The sequence below is a fragment of the Sitophilus oryzae genome, unplaced genomic scaffold (genome assembly GCF_002938485.1).
Source record: "Sitophilus oryzae breed Bouriz unplaced genomic scaffold, Soryzae_2.0 scaffold_810_pilon_pilon, whole genome shotgun sequence".
Classification (NCBI taxonomy): Eukaryota; Metazoa; Arthropoda; class Insecta; order Coleoptera; family Curculionidae; genus Sitophilus; species Sitophilus oryzae.
The window spans coordinates 1,447,430-1,472,549 of NW_022147429.1; the positions used below are offsets into that span (position 1 = coordinate 1,447,430).

General features: G+C 31.0%; 1 protein-coding gene across 1 annotated transcript in view; it reads left to right on the forward strand.

Annotated features, from left to right (window-relative positions):
• The window catches only part of LOC115889076 (putative nuclease HARBI1), a 44,194-nt gene that overhangs the window by 17,950 nt on the left and 1,124 nt on the right, over window positions 1-25,120 (forward strand). The window lies entirely within an intron of this gene.

Consider the following 25,120-nt stretch of genomic DNA (forward strand, 5'->3'; position numbering starts at 1 on the left):
TGATTTTTGTATCCTAAATTATATTTGACAACTGGTTCCTATTTTTCTTAGGAATATATTATCTTTGTCGATATGAGTGAAAGGAAATAATAATTATTATTAATGAGTCTCTAATCCGTTAATATTTTTAATAGGTTTTGATGTAGAAAAATATTGGTATCAGATAATGATTAAATCGATATTGTTTTGACCTTGACTGAATGTTTCCGCTGTTATTATGAGATTTTAATACGTTAAAGTTATACAATAAAGTATTTTAAGGTAACGTCTCCATTTTCCAGCTATGGCAAATCTGGACGGGTGTGGCATTGATTACGCGGATTCCGAAATGCAGTTATCAGTCACGTAATGGCATTCCAATAGCGAGTGTCTAAATCAACTCTCTGGAGTGTACAGGGTGTCCCATTTTAGTTGAAAGCATACATTATCTCCTTTAATAGTGAAGATAGGAGGATGAGGTTTGCACAAACCTCTCCCTTTTTTTATGAAATGGAAGATGCTGTAAACAAAATTTTCATAAGCTTCCTCATTTATGAGCTACAGAGTGTTTTTAAGAATTTTGCAATTTAGGACAGCCCACGTATATATGTTATTGTGAGAGGTATCGACAAGCTGAAAACTGTCTATTCTAGACCTTTTTACGTAGAATACTTTGGCGTAGTCTGATTTTCTACGAAAAAAATATTTTTGAAGATATGAACTAAACTTATGTTTTCTAAAGTGGAATACCCTGTATATTTATAAATCATATGATCTAGCTTGCTATGAGCTTCTCAAAAATATATATCGCTCTGTATTTATTTTCACTATTTATTCCAATATTTAAAAGATATGATTTTCCTATTAGTGGGCCGTGATGTGATAGATAATAAAAAATAAAAATGGTATTTACTAAAATTTTCATACACATATTAAAATTTTATTTGGGACTAAAATATTGTGCTTTTAACTGAATCTCCGAATGTATTTTTCTTTTTTTTATAAGGGGATTTATTATTACGAGATGGGGTTGTAAATACCTAAAAACCTGCCTGATAGCATTTTCCAAGTCCTCGATATTTTTGTTGTAGTTCCCACGATATATTTAATTTTTCAAAAATCCCTAAATACATGCAGAAATCGCGAAAGGGCAAATCCGGAGATCTGGGAACCATAGTATGTGGGTCTATTGATTCAAAATCATTGGTTTGGAAAATAGTTGTTTAAAAAATTATTATATTTTCAAAGTTGTGAACGGGAGCTCCATCTTGATGAAAGTATAATTCACGTAAATTAGCTAAAGGAACATCCTCTAAAAGTTCCTGTTAAGTTTTTGTTTACAGCATATTTCGGTTTACAAAAAATTGGGGCTGGTATGTGCAAACCGCATCCTTCTATGTTCACTAATAACTGAGATACCTTATGACTTAAACTTAAACCAAAATGGGACACCTTGTACCGGTAAGGAAAATCATCTCATATGGTATTTTTTTGAAAAAGTGATCCCATCAAAAACATAGAATGTAAAAAATACCAAGCCTCACAATACAATTCTTCCACTATAAAAAGCTGTGAGACCTCATGTAAAACCAAGTCAGTTTATTTTATTTGGTTTCTCTTTAAGCACCTATTCAACAGTTTTGTTATAAATTGTTAGTATCAATATATGACAATTTTATTTCTGCAATAATTATCACGACTTGGCAATTGCACGATATGATATTCTATACTAATTAAAAAACTTTATTTTTAAGGTCACTGTTTAGATTTACTTAGTAATCGAAATGGTAGATTATTCTTTTTTAATTATGGTGCCGTGCAATTGCCAAGTCATTATAATTATTACAGAAATAAAGATGTCTAATATTGATACTAACAATTTGTACAAAATTTTTGAATAGGTATTTAAAGAGAAACTAAATAAAATAAACTGACTTGTATTGCGAGACTTGGCATTTTTTACATTCTATGTTTTTGGTGGGATCTCATTTGTAGGTTATCTTCCTACCTTTTTCTGGTAATATATCAATCAAAATAATATTAAAGAAGTTTGTCTAGCAAGAATTCATAAACTTTGAATTATTGTATAAAGTCAGATAATATCAAATGGATTAATTCTAGTTTTCTAACGACTTGTGTTTCCGACTTTCGTTATAACACAAATTTCATTTTTAAAAATGTTGAAGTCAGGATTTTACAAATGCTTATTCAAAATCATGTTTTTGTCAATTTTACACATATTTAATTTTTTATATTTAAGATATAGTAGTATAATAGATTTATAAGTAATATAGTAATATAAGATATAGTAGTATAATAGAGGATATAAAGTATAGGTTAGTATAATAGAAAAATTATGAGATAGCAAGTAGTTCCAAAAATGTAATAATATACCGGGTGATCCATTTAAAAAGCAAAGATGCACCACTTCTCTCAGGATGGCAACACTGTAATGCTGAAAATATTTTAGATATGAACCATGTGCCTTTATATTTTTATATAAATCCACATTTTCAAAACAATCCTATCACCGGTTCTCCTATTACTATCGCCGGAAAGTCAGTTACCGGTAGCGGGTAGACAGCTTACTTTTAATCCATAAGGATATTTCGACATTTTTCATTTTTCCCTTTGGTTATATGCTTAAAGTTACCTAAAATTCAAAATTTGATATTTGTGACCAGGGCCGGATCTACCTACGGGCTGTTTGGGCTGCAGCCCAGGGCCCCGAGGTTACAAGGAGCCCCCAGGCCCCGCGAAAAACAATAGACCCATAGGTGGGAACTGTTGAATCGTGAAATAAAATTAAAATTCAGGTTAAAAGTTTAAGCCAGGCAAGATGGCCCCCTTGCCACTATGATGCTGTCAAAGCCTTAAAAAATAATTATGATTACATTATGAAAATTTTCAAAAGTTTCAGCGAAAATGAGGTTGAGAAAGTTGATTTCCGGAAAGAGGCACGAAATTTATTCAATAAAATGGCGAAACTCGAGACTGCAATTTTGATTATCTTTTGGGAAGAAGTTTTGGAGAGATTTCATTTAGTTAATAAAAAATACAGAGCCCTAGTTTAGACATTTGTGAAGGCAACAAGTTAATTGTTTCTTTAAAAGACATACGACATTAATCAGATCAAATGTTACAGGAATACGACGAAAAAGCTAAAAAATTAAGTACTAGTGTAATAATAGACTACAATTACATAAACAAGAGACGCATTATCCCAAAATTTTCAGATAAGTCTACAGGTGAATTCTCAGTATACGGCGCAGAAAGATTTAAAGAGACACGTTAAAAGTTGCGTTGGATAAGCTGATTATGGATTTAAATAAAAGGAGACAAGTCTATGAGACATATAGCAAGAAATTCAAATTTTTAATGGATTTGCAAGACAAAAATATCGAAAACATAGATTTGGAAATTACACTTCATATTATTGATTACAATCCCGATGACGTAGACGAGCATTTAGTGAATGAGTGCATTCAATTAAAATCATACTTACTCCAATCTATGTCTGAGTCTTACACCTCTTGCAGTGACATTTTTATGCTCATGTATGAAAATAAACTTATTAACGTGTTCCCTAACTGCTATACCATTTTAAAGATTTTTTTAACATTGCCAATCACTAGCTGTAAAGCAGAACGCTCCTTCTCCAAGATGTCCTATGTAGAAAATAAATATAGGACAACAATGTCTAACCATCGACTAAATAGTTTATCACTTCTTTCCATAAATTGTGATCTAACTAAAGACTTGGAATGTGATGACCAAATAACTGTCAATTTCTGTGACTACAACCTATCAATTTATTTTACTAATTCATAATAAGTAAATAAATAAAATTGTTTTATTGTTTTTTTATATTCTTATAAAATATCACTATTTCGGTTTCTCTCTCACCCAAAGATTGCCTGGAAGAGATTGCTACCACAGCAATAAGGTCGCCTTTTGTACAACTAATACTTGCGTAGATTTAAGTAACATTTATGTTACTTAAATCCACATATCTCAAATACCGAAGTCTATAGCAGAATAGGCAGAGAAAGAGAATTGCTCAATATAATAAAAATAAGAAAAACATCATACTTAGGAAATATATTGAGAAATGAAAAATACCACGTCTTACAATTGATAGTTAAGGGTAAGATTGAAGGAAAGAGAGGTCTCGGCAGGAAGAAACTATCTTGGTTGAGAAACATCAGAAACTGGACTCACCTAACTTTTGAAGAACTTAAAGGAAAGCCGAGAATCGTGAAGATTTTGCCAATGTGATCGCTAACCTCCACGAAAGAGACGGCACGTAAAGAAGAAGAATAATAATATATCATTATAGAAACAGTTTTTTGATATGGCTATTAGTTGAGTACTTATGTAGGCCCCTAAGTAGTTTCAGCCCAGGGCCCCACAAATTCACGATCCGCCCCTGTTTGTGACACATCTAGAAGTCCCTTAGAATTTTGATGTAGTGTCAGTGAGTCAATGTCGAAATTAAAGAAATTTGACAAGCAATAATTCATAAACTATGAGGTATAATTACTAGATATTTTGGTAATCTAGTCAGCTATAGTATGTCCTCATGTTTAGTTAAAATTAATATTCTTGATTTATCCACAAAGAAGTTACAGGGTGGTCAAAAGTGCCGCTAATACCTTCGAGAAAAGAATGGTACGGCTGTGCTCGACTTGGCAGATAACCAAAACGGGGACAATAGTGGGATAAAAGAGTTCGAACTGAAATTATATAGGTTCCCATGCATGATGGAACATCATAAACCCTTTAATATTAAATAATAGGTCTTTTAGTATTAAATAATTAGAGTTGCAAATCTGCTGGCATATGAATTATACCTATATTATTTTTACAGCAACCTAATTCAAAGTACTAATCTTCTAATCTACGTGTCCAAGCATATTTCCAAACCAAAAAAATGTATTTGATGTAGTGAATGTATTCCAAGTTAGAGAATCACCCTGTAAAAATAATTCATAATACTTACTCTATACCATCTGAGGGATATTAAGATTCACAATTCTTATGAAACGAGGCGAATAGGAATCGATGCAATCATTATTATTGCTAAATTCTGTTATTTAATGACTTGACGCTGTGCGATCGTTCTATCTAAAATTGGACCATGACGGCTTGGTGATGAATATAATTTTTTCTTTTAGATAAATTTTATTGGTGGCGGTACCTTTCTCATGCAAATTCGCTCTCAAACGGTCGCTTATTGTTTATGCGACCGTCTGCGGTTGTCTTTTGCATTAAATGTCAACTAAGGAGACGTCTCCACTTGATAGCCCCCATAAAAAATTACTAATTTTTTAAGTTTTCAGACTTTTTTTTCAGTGGTCGACACTGAAAATAAAAAAAATATGAAAATAACTATTGTGTTTTTAGTTTACCTTTTTTTTTGGAAAATGTTTTCAGATGTAAACAAATTTTAAGGGTATTTTAGAGAAGGTTGTTATTTTACTTACCAGTATCCATAAAAAACTGATGATGCAATAAAATTGTAATATCATAGAAGAAAAAGAACGACTGTTTTGAAATGACTTCGTTTTTTAAGCATACTATACATGTGGGGTGTATCCCATATAAATTTTGAAAAGGTCAAAACTTATCTCTCCAGATGATTTTATGCAAAAGCTGTACTAGACTTGTTTGAAGTTAAAGTTATACTTTTGCCTTGAATTTCTTTTTATTCGAAAGCGACATTTAAATATTATTTGCAAAAATTTACTTCAAAATTAGTAAAATTTCTAATACGGCTCAGAGAAAACTACAATTATTTTACCTGCAAAAATATGATTTTGTCATTGTCAAATTCGATTCGAATTCCAATTTAAAAAAAATATACCACTCTTCAAGAAAGTTTAATACTTATAACTTTTGCATAAAATTTGTATTGGACTTTTTTGAGAGAAAAAAGAAAAAGATCTGGGGAAACAGATCTAGAAAAATCATCTGGGGAGATAATATTTGACATTTTCAAAATTTACATAGGATTTCCTATGTCCCGTGTTCCTATGTACCACACACTATAGTTCGGTTAAAGTTGTACTTCTGTCTAGATATCGTTTCATTTGAAATCGTCATTTAAATATTTTCTGCAAAAATTTACCTTCAAAATGCTAAAATTTTATAATACGGCCCAGAGAAAGCTACAATTAAAATACCAGCAAAAATGTGATTTTGACATTGTCAAATTCGATGTCACATTTTATTTACAATAATTTGTGTAATTTGGAAAGGCTGGTTATTTTTTCTAAATTCGAATTATCATCTACAAAACAATTAGTTCATTTGAGAATACTGTTCGCGGTGTATGATTTGTTTACTATTCATTACTCAATAACTCTCGTGGCCTCGCTCTTATCAAATACATCCACAATAATTCAAGGAATAATCGAAATATTTGCAACTGAAAGAACTTTATTAGAAAACTACAAGAATTTGAATGTATCAGATGTATCAAATAGAGTAATTTTGTATAAAATATGATTTTCACAACTTCCGAAAAAGTTACGATGGTTAAATGGCATTTTCCTGGAAATAGTACCCTTCTGTGTTAGATATGTTCGCAGCTCAGTCTCCGAACAGACTTTACCGAATAAGCAACAGTTCAAAGAATAATCCAGAGATTTGAAACAAAGGCCTGACATTAAGCAAATGTAAGTTTGAAGATAAAAATAATGAACAGGAAGAAAACAATGATTTGAAGTTTCTTATCCATGTTGAAGAAAATAAAAGAATTCGCTCCCGTCTGCTAGGGGAGGCAGTAGGAAAAGGCCACTTCACTATTCTTCGGACACTTACGAAAAAACTGGACAGTCTTTAGAACAAGTTCTCCATGAAGATCAGGAGACCTGGATTCCAGTGGATGGTTCTCTTGTACATTCCCTTTTATTTATACAATATACGTTCAAAGTAAACTTAATTGGGCTATATCACACCATTAATTGACCTGCCAGGTGTCTGATATTTCGTGGACTGTTAATAGTGGATTATTTGAACATTTTATTAATTAGTATAGTTTTCTGATAAAGTTCTTTCAGTTACAAATATTTCGATTATTCCTTGAATTATTGTGGATGTATTTGATAAGAGCGAGGCCACGAGAGTTATTGAGTAATGAATAGTAAACAAATCATACACCGCGAACAGTATTATCAAATGAACTAATTCTTTTGTAGATGATAATTCGAATTTAGAAAAAATAACCAGCCTTTCCAAATTACACAAATTATTGTAAATAAAATGTGATAGCAAATTTGACAATGACAGAATCATATTTTTGCTGGTATTTTAATTATTGTAGCTTTCTTTAGGCCGTATTATAAAATTTTAGAATTTTGAAGATAGATTTTTGCAAATAACATTTGCTATTGTCTATGAAAGGAATGCGGACAAAAAACATTTAAATAAACAGCAATATATTTTATACGTTGACTTGACAAGTACGTCACCGCAAATCGCTCAGCCCACTCATTTTATTGGCTACTTGCAAATTTGTCGAATTTTTATTGATGGGACGCGTCGTCTAATTTTTTACAAAAAACATCGAGAGAATATCGTTTCCCCTCTCACGGTAGTCGAAAGTACAACTTTAACGCCTCTTTAAAAAAGTCTAATACAACTTTTGTATAAAATCATTTGGGGAGATAATATTTGACCTTTTCAAAATTCACATGGGATTTCCCATATGCCCAGTGAACCACACGGTATGCTATGATCTATACTAATATAAGTACAAAATTCTTAAATGACAGACACACTGATTAATCACGATCCTGCTCAAACCGCCCAACGTAAGAAGCTCAATTTTGACATACAAGTTGATTCTAGGGTGTAGATATTCGATAAAGAAGTTATTTTTCGAAATTCCAGTTCCAAGAGGGCGAAACCACCCCTCAAATATTACAATATTTTTTATTTAAAAAACAGTCAAGTTTCCGAATAAACGCTCAAACGCGTATATTTTATTTTGTTTTTTTACATATTTTAAGATTTTTTAAAAATGTATACAGGATGTTTCGAAAAATCTGGTCATTGATTAATCACGATCCTGCTTAAAGCGCTTGACGTAAAAAGCTGATTTTTGGAAAACGGATTGACTTAAGGGTGTAGAGGTTCGATAAGAAGGGATTTTTCGAAACTCGATTTCTAAGGGGGTGAAACCACCCCTCAAATATTAAAATATTTTTTATTTAAAAACCAGTGAGTTTTTCGGAAAAACTCTTAAACACGTATATTTTATTTTGTTGTTTTACATATTTTAAGATTTTTTAAAAATTTATACAGGGTGTTTCATAAAATATGACCATTGAGTAATCACGATTCTGTTTAAACTGCTTGACCTTTAAAGCTGCTTTTTGGCAAACGGATTGACTGTGGTGTGTAGAGGTTCGATAAGGAAGGGTTTCTCGAATCTCAAACTCGAAGAGGGTGAAAACGCCCTTCAAATATTATAATATTTGTTATTTAAAAAACGGTAAGTCTTTCGGGAAAACGCTTGAACACCCATAATTTATTTTGCTTTTTTACATATTTTGAATTTTTTTAAAAATCATGTGTTTCAAAAAGTTGGGTAATTGATTAGCCACGATTCTGCTCCAGTTTGTATGTTAATGGAAATTCTTGCTTTGCTTTATCATCACCATTACAAATGATTAATTCGACGCGAACGAAGTCGCGGGTACACGCTAGTAACATATATATAATTATGTTATCAGGTCAGTATAAAAAAATGTTTGACTAAAAAATTTATTTTCAAAATCATATTCACATACACAATGCAAATTGTTTACGTCTGCAAAAGTCAAAGCGATAGAATATATTTGCATTTGAAAATATCCCGCTGTTACACCAATACAATGAATCACGCTTTTAACGAATATTTACGTCAAAAAACATGATCACCTGTTAGATTACAATAATTATCATCTTTTTTTTTATAATTTACTATTTACATTGAGTTATTTGAACATTTAATATATAAATGTATTTTTTTTCATAATTATTACCAGCTATAATATTTTATATCTTTTTAGTTTATTCGCTGTTTAATTATTATAAATGCATTGTTGTTAAACTGGGTTTCTGTTTAACCTTTAATCTTTAACATAGGTTAATTATCGCATGTAATCATGCTTGGAATAGCAATGTCGAAATAATGTAAAATACACATTTGTTTGGTTTTGCCTATATGCTTAAATGCTGTTTCAATTAAGAAACATTAAATTCCTAAAATTCCATAATTTCATCAGTTCGTACATTGTTTATACAGTAATATCTAAATAAAACGACTTTATTTAAATCACACAAAAGTTGACAAAAAAACTCAATTGATATTTCTGATTGATATTTTTTACCAATTATATGGGCAATAATAGTAACAAATCTTTTGAAATATTCTTGTGATTATATAGTCTGTCCAACGATAAGATCCTTGACAGTGATAGATGTGTCTGTCATTTTATTTTCAATAAATAATATGAGTATTAAGTCATATTCAAAGTAGTTTATTTTATTTTACAAAGAAATAAGTCGGTACAATTGGAACGCTCAGCAGAAAATTAATATATTTAAATTTTGAGTTACAAGTGACTGACTAAACAAGTAGACAAATTTAAATATCTGGGTGCTACTATCAACAACGAGGGTTTGAGGAAAGAAGAAATACAAACCCGAATTCGGAAGAGCAAACAAGTTATTGGATGTCTTAATAGCCTCTGGTGGGACCGAAACTTGTCTGTAACAACTAAAAAGAGACTTGGAAGAACACTGGTGGAGTCAGTTCTTTGTTATGGTTCAGAGCTATGGACTCTGAATGCAGACGCGAAGCGCAAAATCCAAGTTGTTGAAATGGACTACCTTAGAAGAAGTGCAGGTATATCTAGGATGAAAAAAAGACAAACATCGACGTCAGGCGTATCATGAATCCATCGGAGGAAACAGTACTAGATCGAGACGGAAATTCCAGCTTAAAATGGTTTGGACATGTTCTGCGTATGCCGGAGAACAGGTGGCCAAACAAAGTTTTTCAATGGGCTCCCCAGGGCAGAAGAAAGAGAGGTAGACCTAGAAAATCCTGGAACGGAACGGTAACGGAAGCAATGGAAGCTCGTAACCTAGAAGCTGATGACGCTCTAAATCGAGATGTGTGGCGTAGGGTAACGGGAAGGCAGCAATAGGCTGTAGTTGGAAATGAGTATTAAATACTTAAACCAAATCCCGTTTATATATATATATAAATACAAGTGATTACTTCAAAATATTGTGAAAAAAACTGTATAAAATTGAAAAATCTAATCGATTTATTTTATTAAAAACAATTACAGTATGTGTTAATACAAAACAAGCCCAAGGGTGTATTTTAAAAACACCACATACCAAAAAGAGATATAAAAAATTTTCTTGCTTTCAAGCCATGTTTCAAGCTCAAGCAACTTCCTGCATTTATTGTTACATTTATCAATATAATTATTCAATATGATTATTATTTACTTATCGTGTGCTGCTATTTTGCAGATACTCCAGTTTTTGGTATCGTATACAAACTTTATTTGTGGCTAATACAACTATCTGGCCATAATCTCTGGCAAACTGTATCTGGCGGTCTCTCGGCACCGAATATTAACTATGGTCTGGGTCAACACTTAATTTCCCCTTTGAATGTTTTCCTCCACTTAATTTTAAAAAACACAAAACACACGTAATAACACAGTCCAAAATGCAAAATATTTATCATTTCTATTTGACATAATTTGACACAAAATTATAACCTATAATTTGGCAAGCGTTTAACAACTCTCAAAAATCTTAAGTCACTTCCATTTGTCTTTCGTCGTTCCGTTAAACCAATAATATTGAAATATGATCTGTCATTTTTGAAATAAACCAATAAAACTGGTTAAAATCAACAATGGATGACGCATGACGGACTTATATATAAACCCATCCATAGTTAACTTAAAAAATATTATAAACTTTTTTTAGATAAATAAATGTATTGGTATGGATGTCATCTGCTTTTTTTCTGTCATCGTCTGTCGAAATCTTACCTGAGAAAAAAACAGAGTATAGTCCTTTTTGCATATATTGCTTCAGAGGCCTTTGTATTATCCTTATGAGTTTTTTGCTTATGAGGCAATTTTGGCATGAAGGATAGTACAAGATCAAAATTTGCACCCTAGACTTTTCTAGACATACATTTCACAGCCATTGCTGACTCCGTTTTTTTTTTCATCATACGGTATTTATAAAACTAATAAATGCATTTGGTGTAAATAGAGATAATTATTTATTTAACCTCTTTATTCTTGTTTATATGAAGGTCCTCTGCCCATGACGTTGACAAATCTTGAAAAATGAATAATTATTAAAGTATAATATGTATAAGTAAGTATTAAGTCTTTCCCCAAATTCAGCAGATAACCAAATGATTTGTTTAAATTTTGCTTGTATTATGTCATAAGAAATAAATACATATTGATTAGACTATTTTTTATACATTACTATGTTTAAAATAATAGCAAACACGAACTATGACAAGACCGGCTTATATCTCAACTTTGCGACTTCAGCAAATTTGGCCTCAAATGTTATTAACTAGAAACCTCATTAAAATCAATTAATGTGATATGTGTAAAAATTACTATTTATTATTACAATTAATCGAACGCAATAGGGATTATTAGTGATTAAAATCGATGTTTCATCGGTTTTTGTTGTCAAAATAGCGATAAGAAAACAATTAATTCCATTACGCTCGAGGTCGAATTGTAAATATCGATGCTTACGATTTACAAAATATTTCGAAATAATGAACAATAAATAAAAAAAGCCGATAATTTGTAATCGGCCTTTGCCGATAGACTGTTCGACGCAAATAACGAATTTTAAGCAATATTTATGATTCGTGTTTGTTTTGAATCGATCGAACGCACTAGTTTTTATCCGACTTTATGAAATTTTTCCGTAGTTTTGGGCGATCAATGTTTATTAACAAAACCGTCCTTAAATGCGACTAATTAGAAAACAATATGTATTTGTAGTAGTTATTAGTATGTAGTGTTATTATTTATGTAGTATACATTATTTACATTTTTTACACCGTTGTAGAATTTTAGAAGGAAGAGAATAATATACAGACTACACTAATAAAAATTAGGGTAAATTTACATTATTTTTTCAAAAGCCAATTTAGAGTTTTTTTTTACATATGAGTAATAGAATATTTACAAAATACATGGTAAAAATACATTTTATGTGTATTTTTACAAGGCTGCATGTAATATTTCTCCAATCATAACGTAAATTTACATGAAAAGTATAGGCTACTATGTAGAATCACAAAATACAATGTAAAAATTCGTCCAAATTGTAAATTTGCAATGTATTAAGTTTCTTCAACCAATTATAAAAATGTATCGGATCACCTGCTTGATTACGCAATAGTAGACCACGCGATGAAGCCATCCACTGTCTATAGAGACTGACCTGTATTAGGTCCGCCATCACTATAGCACTTGTCGTTTTGAGTGATACAACTACACCATTTAACTTATATTGGACAAATCTACATTATTTAAATTAACAGTCTAGTTAAAACGAAAGGTAAGTTGTTATTAATAAGTTTAATACAAAATGTTTAAAACTCTGTAACCAAAAATAATATTTAGAAGTTATAGGGCTGCGTGTGAATCTTGATATAGTATTGGAAGAGAGATATGAAGATAATTGAATATAGGTCAGAAAGGAAACTTTGATATCAAATTTTATGAGAAATAACAAAATAGGAACGAGAAAAAAACTAAACTAAAAAACAAGGAAGATGTGAAAATTTCAGTGAACAAAATTTATCGAATTCGGTTTTAAAAAGGTATTTGTGAGAAATACATATACCTACAAAATAATATTATTATACAATACTTGTTTGTAATAGGGTCAGATCCAAGAGTATTATATCGGCTTATTCCTTTTCTCGTCACTTTCATACAGCAAATATATGTACAAATATATAAGTATTACAAAAACTTAGTTCTAAAGCATTATATTTTTATAAGTATTGTTAAATTTATTAAATATTTTTTTAGAAAAAAAAATATCTGAGGATTCATTTTTTACTGAAAGGTATTGGCGTGTCTAGGCCTCCAGTTAAGAATCGGACATTTTTCTAGGAAGCTGTAGTAACCCTGGATATGATTCAAAAGCTTAACGTAAAACTTCATTTGAATTTCGACATACTCGTAAAAGCAAAATATATCTGAGAAGGTAAGTTTTTAATATGAAATATAGCATTCATTCACAGATTACATTGTAGGACATAAAATCTTGAACTAATTCTGTTTAAATTGTTTTATATTCGATGTGTAATATAAACTATTTTATGTTTTTTTAAGTAATCTATTCTCGATGTTTTTGATTTGTAGTTATATATTTTTATGGAACTATAACACTAAAAGTTAATAGATATTTAAATAATCGAATGAGTTTCTTTTATAAACACCTTTTGAATGCAATTTATCAATTCCTAGTTCCAGGTCATATTCATTCATCTATAGTGTAATAATACATGATAAATACCATAGACTTAAAATAAAATACAGACTGATCTCATTCCTAAATAGCTGGAACATGCGGTCAGACAATGTTTTGTTATTGTTGTGTTATTGTTTTAGGTTATAACGAGTGCGACACGAGCGAGAGATAGGTTGTCTCTGTCGTAACGGTGGTTCCCTGACGACTCTGCCGAGAAACACAACACTGTCTTTCGTTTCTCAAGAACACCTGAACTCTCCGTATCATAGCCGGGTAATTTTTTTATTTTAATGAAGCTATAATTAAATTAGAAATATATCGTATTTAAACTTTTTTATATTTTATTAAGATTTAGGACAGGTTTTTTAAATAAAAGTTTAGAAAAAACGTCTTAGAGTCCAAAAAGGATAAAAATAATAAAATACACGTTATAGTAGAAATTTTATAATCGAAATTACGTAATTTTTGAAATTAATAATAAATTATTAATTTTAGTCAAACATTTACAACCCCTAATATTAATCAAAACAGGATCTATTCCACTGATATAATAGAATCGGCGACAAGGAGAGAAAAAAAAATATGCTTGTTATAATTTTTTTTCTGGTTAAGTGATGTCTTATTATGTAAATTAGAGAAAACATAAATCTGTTCCATTAAAGCGAGGAAGGTGTTAGGAAGCGGATAAAATGAAAATTACATTTATTTAACTCGGTACTGTCTTTATTATACCGGGTGCGTCCCAAAAGTGGCTCATCCCTATAATTTTTTTATATTTTCAAATAAAAAAACAAGATTTAGTATGTTAGTATATGACATAAATTAGGATTGATTGACGCATTCAATTGTTTTTGGTCACTTCCTGTTTCACCGGGATTGACTATAACTTTTAAATTTTAAACGGCACCCTCGGTATATCGATAGAAAATGACACTCTGAATAGAATGACATATACTACAACTTTTGACATTTTTCAATATGGTTTAATTGTAATTGTAACACGCGGTTCATAACGACAATTTGACTCGAAATATGTATGTGGTATCAATATATTCATAAAAAAATGCTTTTTCCAAATATGCTAATGAGTCACCCTTGTTCCATTTGAAAAAATTGACTTATGTATGATTAAAAATACGATTTGCACATCTTTTAACCGGCATAGAAAAGACACAAAACCTATTAGACGATCAAAACTATTTTTCCAAGGCTCCTTGATTAAAACTTAGTGTTTTTAACAACACCATGGCACCCTGGATTGAAATTTAAAATACGATTTGTTTTTAAGCGACAATGTCAAAAGTTGACATATGATATGTCATTCTATTCAGAGTGTCATTTTCTATCGATATACCGAGGGTGCCGTTTAAAATTTAAAAGTTATAGTCAATTTCGGTGAAACAGGAAGTGACCAAAAACAATTGAATGCGTCAATCAATCCTAATTTATGTCATATACCTACTTACATACGAATCTGTTTTTTTTATCTGAAAAAATAAAAAAATTATAGGGGGTGAGCCACTTTTGAGACAACCCGGTATATTAAAAAATATTGTTTCATTCATGTAATATCATTACATTCAATTTTCATTCAATGTAATATAACTTTAAAATTCTTGTATGTTATTTTAGATTCTGAAGATAATTTTAGAATAAACCGGAATATATTTTTAATAAAAACATTATTAATTATTAACAGGGTTATAATTATGATTTTGTTACAATGTAAGTAAGTAAATAATGTAATGTAAGAGAAAAAATTCAGATTTTACATTTTACTAAAATATTATCTAAATAAGCGCCTTTCTACAACAACGCCACTGACTCTCAATGGGTAAATTGAGAGTTGCCTACCGGTCGAAAGTCGTTTCAAGACTTAAATGGATTATTTAAGTCAAATTTCTTGCAAATTTGGCACTGGCGAACCATATTTTATAGTTCTTGAACAGAAAAAGTCAATAAAATAAACACTTAAGGACTACAAGCTAAGAAAATGCGTTAATACAGCCGGGGACATAGCGGCAACAAAGCTTTACCGCACACGTGAGACGCGTACTACAAGGTAATATATGAATGAATAGACTCCCTCGCCTCTAATCGGTGTCGTCATATTGTAAAAAACTTATCCTTTTTAAACAGTATCCGACTTATAATTTAGTAGTAACGAAAAAGTACTATTTAATACATCTATGGAATATTAAAACGTACTTTATTAAACTGTAGTATTAATATCTCAATATATGTGTATAACAAGAAAAAAAATATTGATAATATTAAAGACGTGACAACATAGGCTGGATGAGGAAGGCTCGGTCGACTGTACCCAGAAGTAATAACATGTGTACAAAAAAGATTGTTTGACCGCGTTGAGATGTAAATAGTGTAGTCTATATTTTATTTTAAGTCTATGGTAAATACACATTAAATCGGACAGAGTAAAAGAAGTTACATGTCCATATAATGTAAAAATACACGCTAATGTAGTAAAAATACATAATCTGAAGTGGACTTAGTCGTATAATTACGACACTAAAGAAGTATAAGTACATTGTAAGCTTAAATACCAAATGCATCATTTCCACATTTTAATTTTACACACCAAAAATGTAAAATTACATGATAAATGTAAAATTCCAGACAAGATGGAATTTTACACAAATATGTGTCGCATAAAAGTAACCAATGATCTAATGTGTATTTTGACATATTTTTTTTTATCAGTGTATGTATCTATACTATACACTAGTAAATGAAAATAGACGCAAAAATCGTAAAGCCTTTTTACCTACCTTTAACCACTAACGTGCGGAAGTGGAACATAACCACCAACTCTGGGTCTGGCATACTGCTATGCTATTTTTTATCTATAAGACTACTATTCTGCCCTTTTGTACAACACATATCTATAATGAGTCTTTCTTCATAACCTTAATGAATATTTATAGCAGATTGTTCGTATTTTCAGATAATGTTCTACGTTGTTATCTCTCGGTGGATTATATTCATTAGTATCATATATGTTTTTCAATTCTAATAAGCAATTCTAGTGAGCTTGAAGTTCCTTTATCGATCTTTGTTTGGAAACGAATTATTGACAAATTTGGTTTGATAAATCAAATAAGGAAAAATTTCGGGAAAAATAATATAATATAACAAATAGTCCTAAAGGATCTTCTCCATCCATCTCCTCCAGGGTTGGACTGGGCCTGAGGGACATCCAATAAAGGACCAAGGATATCCAAACCAAACCAAGCCTGTGGTCATTTCAAATGGGAAACTGACGGTCGATAGCAATGTAAATTAATAATTTGCAATTATTTATCTTTGAGTTAAATATTTCTTTTATTATTTAGTATAATATTGTTCAATGTGTTAGTTCCGGTTTATATTACGTTTATAGGTAGCGCATTTTTCTCAAGTTTACTGAATGAATTTAATAGAATGTTGAATGTTTGGGAGGGGGCTTAATCACCGCGATCTTACAGATCTATTGTGTGTACACCGTGCTGATTCCCACGCCAAAATTGGTGCAGGCTCGCCATTCGTGAGCCCAGAACCGACACTTAGCATTCCAGAAAATCTCGCAAGAGACAGGCTTTGTGAATGGGTTAGGGGTGCGACGTTCCGGGACTGGAATGACAGTCCCGGAATGGAACATGCCAAGAAAATCCTAGCAGGACCATCCAAACATAGAACAGGAGAACTCCTAAAGGCTGGTAGGAATGGAGCGCGTACACTCACTGCATTGTACACGGGCCACTGCCGGCTGAGATCACAGAGGATGGGACTGGTGGAAGACGCCGAATACCGACTCTGTATGGAGGATGACGAACAATGAAGCACGTTAGGTTAGGTTAGGTTGTAGGACCAGGTTTGAGATGTTTGGCAAACCCATGCTAGACCTATCAGACCTAGGAGACATATCACCCTCGGACATAACGGCCTATGTTAAACGGCTGGGTCTTGAGGGTGAACTTAAACGCTCTTTTTCGCGGTGAACTTTAACGCTCTTTCCTCCACTCCATTCGCCGTTGTTTCTTAGCTACAATCTACTGAGATGTTCTTTGAGGAGTTAAAAAACCGAGACAATCCGAAGATTGTTCTTACTTAAGTAAAGAAAAATCTTTGACTTTTTTTTGATCGTAAGTTCTGAGAAATATCTTCGAGTGTCTTAGACCATTGGAGATTTATTCCCACTCCAGGTTCTGGATAGAGTGTTCCATGTTCTTGAGATCCGCATTAAGTTGGTTTCCACTTGGAAAGCAGAGCGGTTCTGGTCCAGTAAGTGGAGTGTTGGCTCCTTTCCTAGCTAGATCATTTGCTTTTTCATTGTATTCTGTGCCTTGGTGAGCTGGCACCCAGAGTAGGAGGACTCTATGTTCTTTACCTAATTGGTTCAGCTTCTCTTGGCATTCTTTGACCAACTTCGAATTGATGGTTACTGAATTGATCACTTTTATTGCTGCTGACTATCGAATAAGAGGGCTATTTTCCGTTTTCGACAGTTCCTATCTAAGATAAATTGTACGCATCTTTTGATAGCCTAGATTTCTGCCTGAATGATGCTGGGGTAGGTGCCCATTGGTTCGGAATATTTAGTATTCGGCCCAAATACTCCTATTCCTGTCCCTGCTTTGGTTTTGGAAGCATCGGTATACCACCTTATGTGTGGTCTTTTACATGCTGGGAAAAAGTCTCTTCCTATCCCTTTTATTGCCCAATAATACAGTGAGGATTTTTTAAAAGCTGTACATTCTTGGTATCTCATCCACTGGGAGTTGGAGAAGTGGCATTTTCTTTTTCAGTATGTTCCAAGCCCCGGACCTGAAAATTATTTTAGTACAGTTTCCATCAATGGTCATTCTAATCATTGTGGCATTGGCATATGTACCGATCATAATGTGCAGTCGTGTTAGGTCTCTTTCCAGTCATTATTTAAAACATTATTTCCATTAATATCTGTTTATTTCCCACAAAGGCAATAAATTATTAAAATGCAAACAATCCAAAAATTTATTCATATAATACGATATTTTTCTCTGTCAAAAGTAATAAATCCAATTTATATAACATTGTGTTAAGCTTGGCCACTGGTTTAATTGTAATGTCGTAATTACCATAATACATATCTAGTAGGGTATGTCTTATAAATGATATGATACTTATAAATGATATAATACTAAATGCATTTTGTGTAAAAACAGAAACAGCCAAAATGTTAAAACCAATGAAGCAATCAGCCGATTAGGATTTAATATGCAATATTACAAGCTATTGTATAATTTAATGCCCACGTACAGAATTAAACATAAATTTTAATTTGATTCTGGCGTTGCTTATTATTTTCCAATACACTGCGGTATAGAAACTACTACCCAATATTATACATTATAGCAATAATAACAATATACATATATAAAATCGACCGTAATGGTAATAACCCAAGAGCTTTTTATTTTTAATACTTACCGTATATTGCTCGTAGAAATATTTTAAATACATACAGGGCTCGATACAGTGTGTTGAAGAAGCTTCATATATCAGGTGTGCCATTTAACATGTTTAAAACAATTAGTCTGGTAAACTATTTTGTCTTGTTAAATATTGAGTATGAGGGGACTTATACTCTTCTGATACTCTTCTTTTTCCAAAACCGATATACAGGGTGTTCCAAGCTGAGCGTGCATAAGAACTTTCTAGAGAACTACAATATAAAGATCGGAGAGAAAAATATTTTCAATATGGCGGCACTTCCGGAAATACCGGAAGTTGACAGCAACTTCCTTATTTTAAAGGGGTACCCATATTTTTATTACATACTTAAATTCTCTGTAAAATTTTGTGAACTTTGATATAGACACTCTGTATCTAACATTAACCGTTTTTGAGAAAAAAAAAATATTTAAATTTTTTGAAGAAAAAAAACTGCCTGTCAAAAAAATCGGTAGAGACTAAACGATAAATTTGGTGATTATCACAGCCACTGTGACATAAAGAGAAGACTACTAATATATAACTACTAATAATATTGACCGTAGCTATAATGATGAGCAATTAAAAAATTATCATAAATCATTTTTTTCAAATAGAAACTCCCTTTTTTATTTCACTAGTGAAAAGGTTTTTCAATTCGTTACTTTTGGATTATACATGTCCCTATACCTAAAATAAATCGTTTATAAGTTATTTAAGATTTTTTTTTAAAGCGTATTTTTTTCTTGATTTATTATGTGACATTGGAACAATTTAATTTTTCAAATAGACAGCCACATGTCTTCTCTTTATGCCACAGTGACTGTGATAATGATTAAATTTGTTGTTTTGGCTATAAAACATTTTTGACAGGCAGTTTTTTCTTTCAAAAATTTTAAATATTTTTTTTTTCAAAAACGGTTAATGTAAGGTATAAAGTGTTAAATATAAAAATTCATAAAATTTTACCGAGAATTTAAGTATGTAATAAAAAATGGGGGTACCCATTTAAAATAAAAAAGGTGCTGTCAACTTCCGGTATTACCGGAAGTGCCGCCATATTGAAAATATTTTTGATCAATAGATCTCGTTGTGAGACACTGATGTGCAAAAAATCTCTGATCTAGATATTGTAGTTCTCTAGATATTTCTAATGCACACTCAGTCTGGGACACCCTGTATATGGTGTTATTATTTAATCATTAATATTATTTTTGGGGAAAATTTAAAATATGTCTAATTATAATATACAATGGTAATAAGACTTGAACATATTAATGTTTTTATTTAATGATGCAAGAAAGGGCTGGGTTTACTATGCCATAAAGTTATTGGGTGCCCAGGTAAAACCCAGTGGAATTTTCGAACCCCAGTTTTTATGACTCCTATAATGGTGTTTATAAACAGTGTAAAAATAAATATCCAAGTTGCTATACGACCCTACCGGTTGTTAGTCATGCTCGTAAATGCCCTTTCTTATCAGCATATTTATAACATGTTTTTAAATATTTAACATCAATGGCGAAATTTTAACTTAAAAAAATTCACAGTCCTTTACAAAGATGCAACCGGGGGGGCATTGAAAATGATGAATAAAAACGTAAAAATATGATTAGTGTTAATATGAGTGTATTACATACATATTATGTTTAAATAACGAACAAAAAACAAGAGATTTAAAGATTCACTGAAAAAGTAGTAATGTTAACATTAAATAAAACATTATCAATAATAATTATGCGATCGCACCTATCCGTAAAACAAGCAAGCAAAAAAACCTCGAAAAAAACAAAATAACATACAAAACATCAGGTTAACATGATGACAGATCATGATCAATGATCAGATAAAGAATTCTTACGGAAAGTTACACTTTACGATATATTTTTTTAACTGTTAAAGGCAAACCCCATTTAAACACAAAACTTTTTAATACCTACTACTGTATCTAAAAGACTTTTTTTAAATTACTAAATTCTTAGCCACGCTTCTGCTTTTCTTGGCTGTTGTGCGTCACGTCACAGATTAACAGGCCCACGTTTGCACCAAAGGCGATGCTGCAGACTACTAGGTAGACCGGTCGTAGAAATTTATGTTATACAACTTGTAGTCAATCTACACAAATATTATCAAAAACTTTTTTTCTTTTAAAATGTGTTCAGATTTTATAAAAAGTATAAGTCAAAATCGCAAAACTTAAATTTGATATGAGTTTCTTAGTTTTTAACTAATATAGTGGCGAATTACAAAAATTCCTTTTCAATGAAAATTAATGAGTTAAATAAAATAATTTAATAAATTACTAGCTTTTTCTCGCAACTACGTTCGCGTTACACCTCGAATCGTTTATGCATTGATTTAAATGATTTTTTACTTCTTTATAGAGAGCTAGTGAACATATAGATGTTTTTTATTTTTCATCTTTTTTTTATTTATTAAGAGCACTAATACTCTCTTTATAGGTTATTTTTTATTCTTTGAAGGATAATTGAGGAAGATATATTTCCTTATGATGTCACTAAATAAACCCTTGTATAAAATTTTATACTGTCTGGTTTATAATGTTATAGTATTGCATTTTCGTACAGCAAACTTTCATTCCCTATTTTACTCCCTAAGGGTATAAATTTCATAAATTCGCTTTACCTTTGTGCCAATTTTTATGTGTATAATCCAGACGTCACCAAGTTTTATATAAATTTTTACTAACTTTACCCATTTGGTTGATGAATTTCAAAAATTTCTTCTAATTCTTTTTGTAGGATTTCATTCTTCTAGACGAAATAGTAAGGAATTTTCATACAACAAACTGTTCCGAGATAATTTTACTCTCTAAGAGGATGAATTTCCTAAAATCGCTTTGTGTAGCTAATTCACTAATGTCGTTTAAACGAACCTTTGTGCTAATATTTATGTATCTAAAGCTGGCGGCATCAACTCACTCTAAAATATCTAAAAACGTAATATATAATCTAACTGACACACCACTGACAATGACAACTAATTTATTTCTGGAGGTATTGTGTGTAGGTGTTTTCAGGTATGTTTTAGTATTTAGTCGTTTTACACAAAGAAATAGCCATTAAGCACTATAAAAATACTTCATAACAAATCTACACATATATACCTTTCATTTAAAAAAAGAATCATCAAGATTGGTAAAGCGCTTTCGGCGGGATGGATGCAACAAAAAAACCCTTTGAGCTTTTATATATGTATGGACTAATTATTTTTCCAACATATTTTACTTTGCAAATTTTTATAAATATTCAGACTCGCCAATATCGTACTCCACCGTGTCCAGCCTGTTTAGCCAAACGTAGGCCGATTCCTCTTCGGCGGCGTCGTGACCCTGGCCGAAGGAAGAGTCTTGAAGACGCTCATCCGCGCATAGGAATAAGTTGACTGCGTAGCGTATTGCGTATTAATCGATTCTGAAACTTTCTATCTCGTGTATAACATGTTACGCAAGTTTATTATTTTAATCTCGATTTTAATAGATAAATGTGTGAAATGCCACCTGAATATCTTCCGCCATGACATGTTTTTACTTTTTTGTTATGGTAAAGTGATTTGTATAAACTTTATTCAATAACGTATATTTTCCTCCATTTGTGATTTTTTAATTTTAAGCGAAAATTAAGTATAACATTTTAGGAAAAAGAAACACTGTAATATTTAAAAGAATAAGAAGAAATTAGTCTTATTTTGAAAGGAAAATATAGAAAAAACTCTTTCTATAGAAAAAGTCTTTATACTAACCAGAATCCGGTGACATATACGCGGTCTCACCGGAAACATTACTTATTACTTCGCATAACTTGAAGAATATCTACTTTTAATAATGAACACTTCAGAAATACACCAGTAAAAACATTTATTATTTGAGATTAAAACTCGAATTAAATTATAAATATTAGTTACCTATGTTGTTATAGCTTTTATAGGCCTGTTTAACGACTTAATAAGTTACCTAGCGAAAAAATCTGTGCGCGTACCTACCACTATTGTTACAGGTTAATTCGTTAAAGAAATATGTTACACAAGTTAAAAACGCTAAAATTTTAATGGTATTACTTGTGCATTATTGGCCTTATAATGTAATTTGTTGGAATTATATCTTCTTTAAATATAATTAGACTTTTTAACGACTTTTAAGTTACCTAGGAAAAAATCTGTGCACGTACCTACCAGTATTGTTACAGGTTAATTCGTGAAACAAATGTGTTACATATTATTCGTGGTATTAGTGGTATTATATTGGAATCAGCTTGGCATTAGTGGGGCATTATATGAGAAATTTTGGTATTTAATTTGTATTTTTGGCATTACTTTGGCATTAGTATACAGACATTTGTCAGCGGTTTACTCCTTGTAGATAATCAAAAAGTTTTTTGATAAAATTTGCTTTTTATGTCAGATATTTCTATGAAAAATTACATTAGATTTTTATTAAAGACGCTGGGTAATTAAAACATTGACTAATAAAGCTTGTCCACTTTAAATAAGGGGTCACGAAATATCCTCCTTGGAGTGTTTGGGTTAAGGGGTGTATAATAAATTAAACGTTGTTTTATAATAAGAACCATAAAACATTTATTTGTGAGTAAAATAATGCAATGGTTGGATATCTCTCCTTTATAATTAGGTGACTAAAAATACACTAAAATAATTAGAAAAAAAATCTTGTACTTATTTAGTAATTACGTCAATATTAATTAATTGACTTTCTAGTCTATTTTATTTTGTGTACAAATATATTATTAAATTTTAAGCATTAAGTAATAAAACACTTTGTGGCCCTCTTATATCGTAAGAGGTTACGAAATATACTCCTGGTTACACCCCTTACAGAAAACAGTGTAAGGGGTGTAAATAAATTGTATAATCACTGTTTTTCATAATAAAAACTATAAAATATTTCTTATTTGTGTGATTAAAAAAACAAAACAATGCACATACATATGTTTTGAATAAGTACATTCAATACATATGTATGTGTTATAACATAATATAGCCATTACTATTATACTATTATTATTAAAATAATATGTGTGTAAGATATTTCTTTAACGAATTAACCTGTAACAGACATTTATATGCCCAGTATATTTTTGTTTAACAAACCAATCAGGAAAAATCCAAAATCTACCGTTATAGGAGGTATAAGATGATTAAACTTATATAATGACAACTACATATCGGATAACAAATTAATTACTACTGTCAGCTAGTTCAGCTACTGTCTAGGTAAAATATACCTAGAGTACCTACACCTACCTATGATGTAGGTAGATTAAAGCTTATTTTGACATTACCTCTCACTTCGGTGTCACAAGCTGATTTTTTCAGGGATGGAAGTACAGTACATGATATGGGGACCCTTATTCCGAAAGTAGTGCAAAATTAGACCGGGTAAAAGGGCACTATCATCAAAAATCGATATATTAATACCACCGTATAGAGAAAACAAATACTTATTTTTTGATCCAGTACACAATAAAGTCTTCGTAGGGAGTAATTTTTTAATTATTTACAAAAAACATTTCCATTAGCGCTTATGACCAAAAAAAACTTTAAACATGAATAATCATTTCAATCATGCGAAAATTTGGTTTAAAAATAGATTTTTTTAAATATAACTTTCATTTAACGAAAAACGAAGGCCTAAATGATAAAAAGAAACAATTTAAAAGTTTCGCTTATGTCTTGACAAGGTATCAAAGCAAACCCCATATTTTTTGCTTTTAAACTAATAAAGATATATCAATAAACAATTAGCGATGTAATGGTTTTTGCGGGCGCTGGCCGACTGCCGCCGCTGTGCCGAGATTTCCTATACCCTTGTATAAATGACGTCATGGTGTGGCAAATGTAGCATTTTAATTCGATTTGGGCTCCCTTATATAGGATAACAGAAACATTTTCAATGTTAAAAAATTATGAATATTTCCTCACTGAGTCTCATTGATAGTCCGTCTAGAAAATATCCGGAAAAAAGAAAGCAAAATTACAATTATTGATATATATTTTTAAGACTTGAGTTAAAAAAATTATAACAAATTATTAATTTTATTTACTTATACAACCTCTATTGAACACCAAACACTTAACTAAA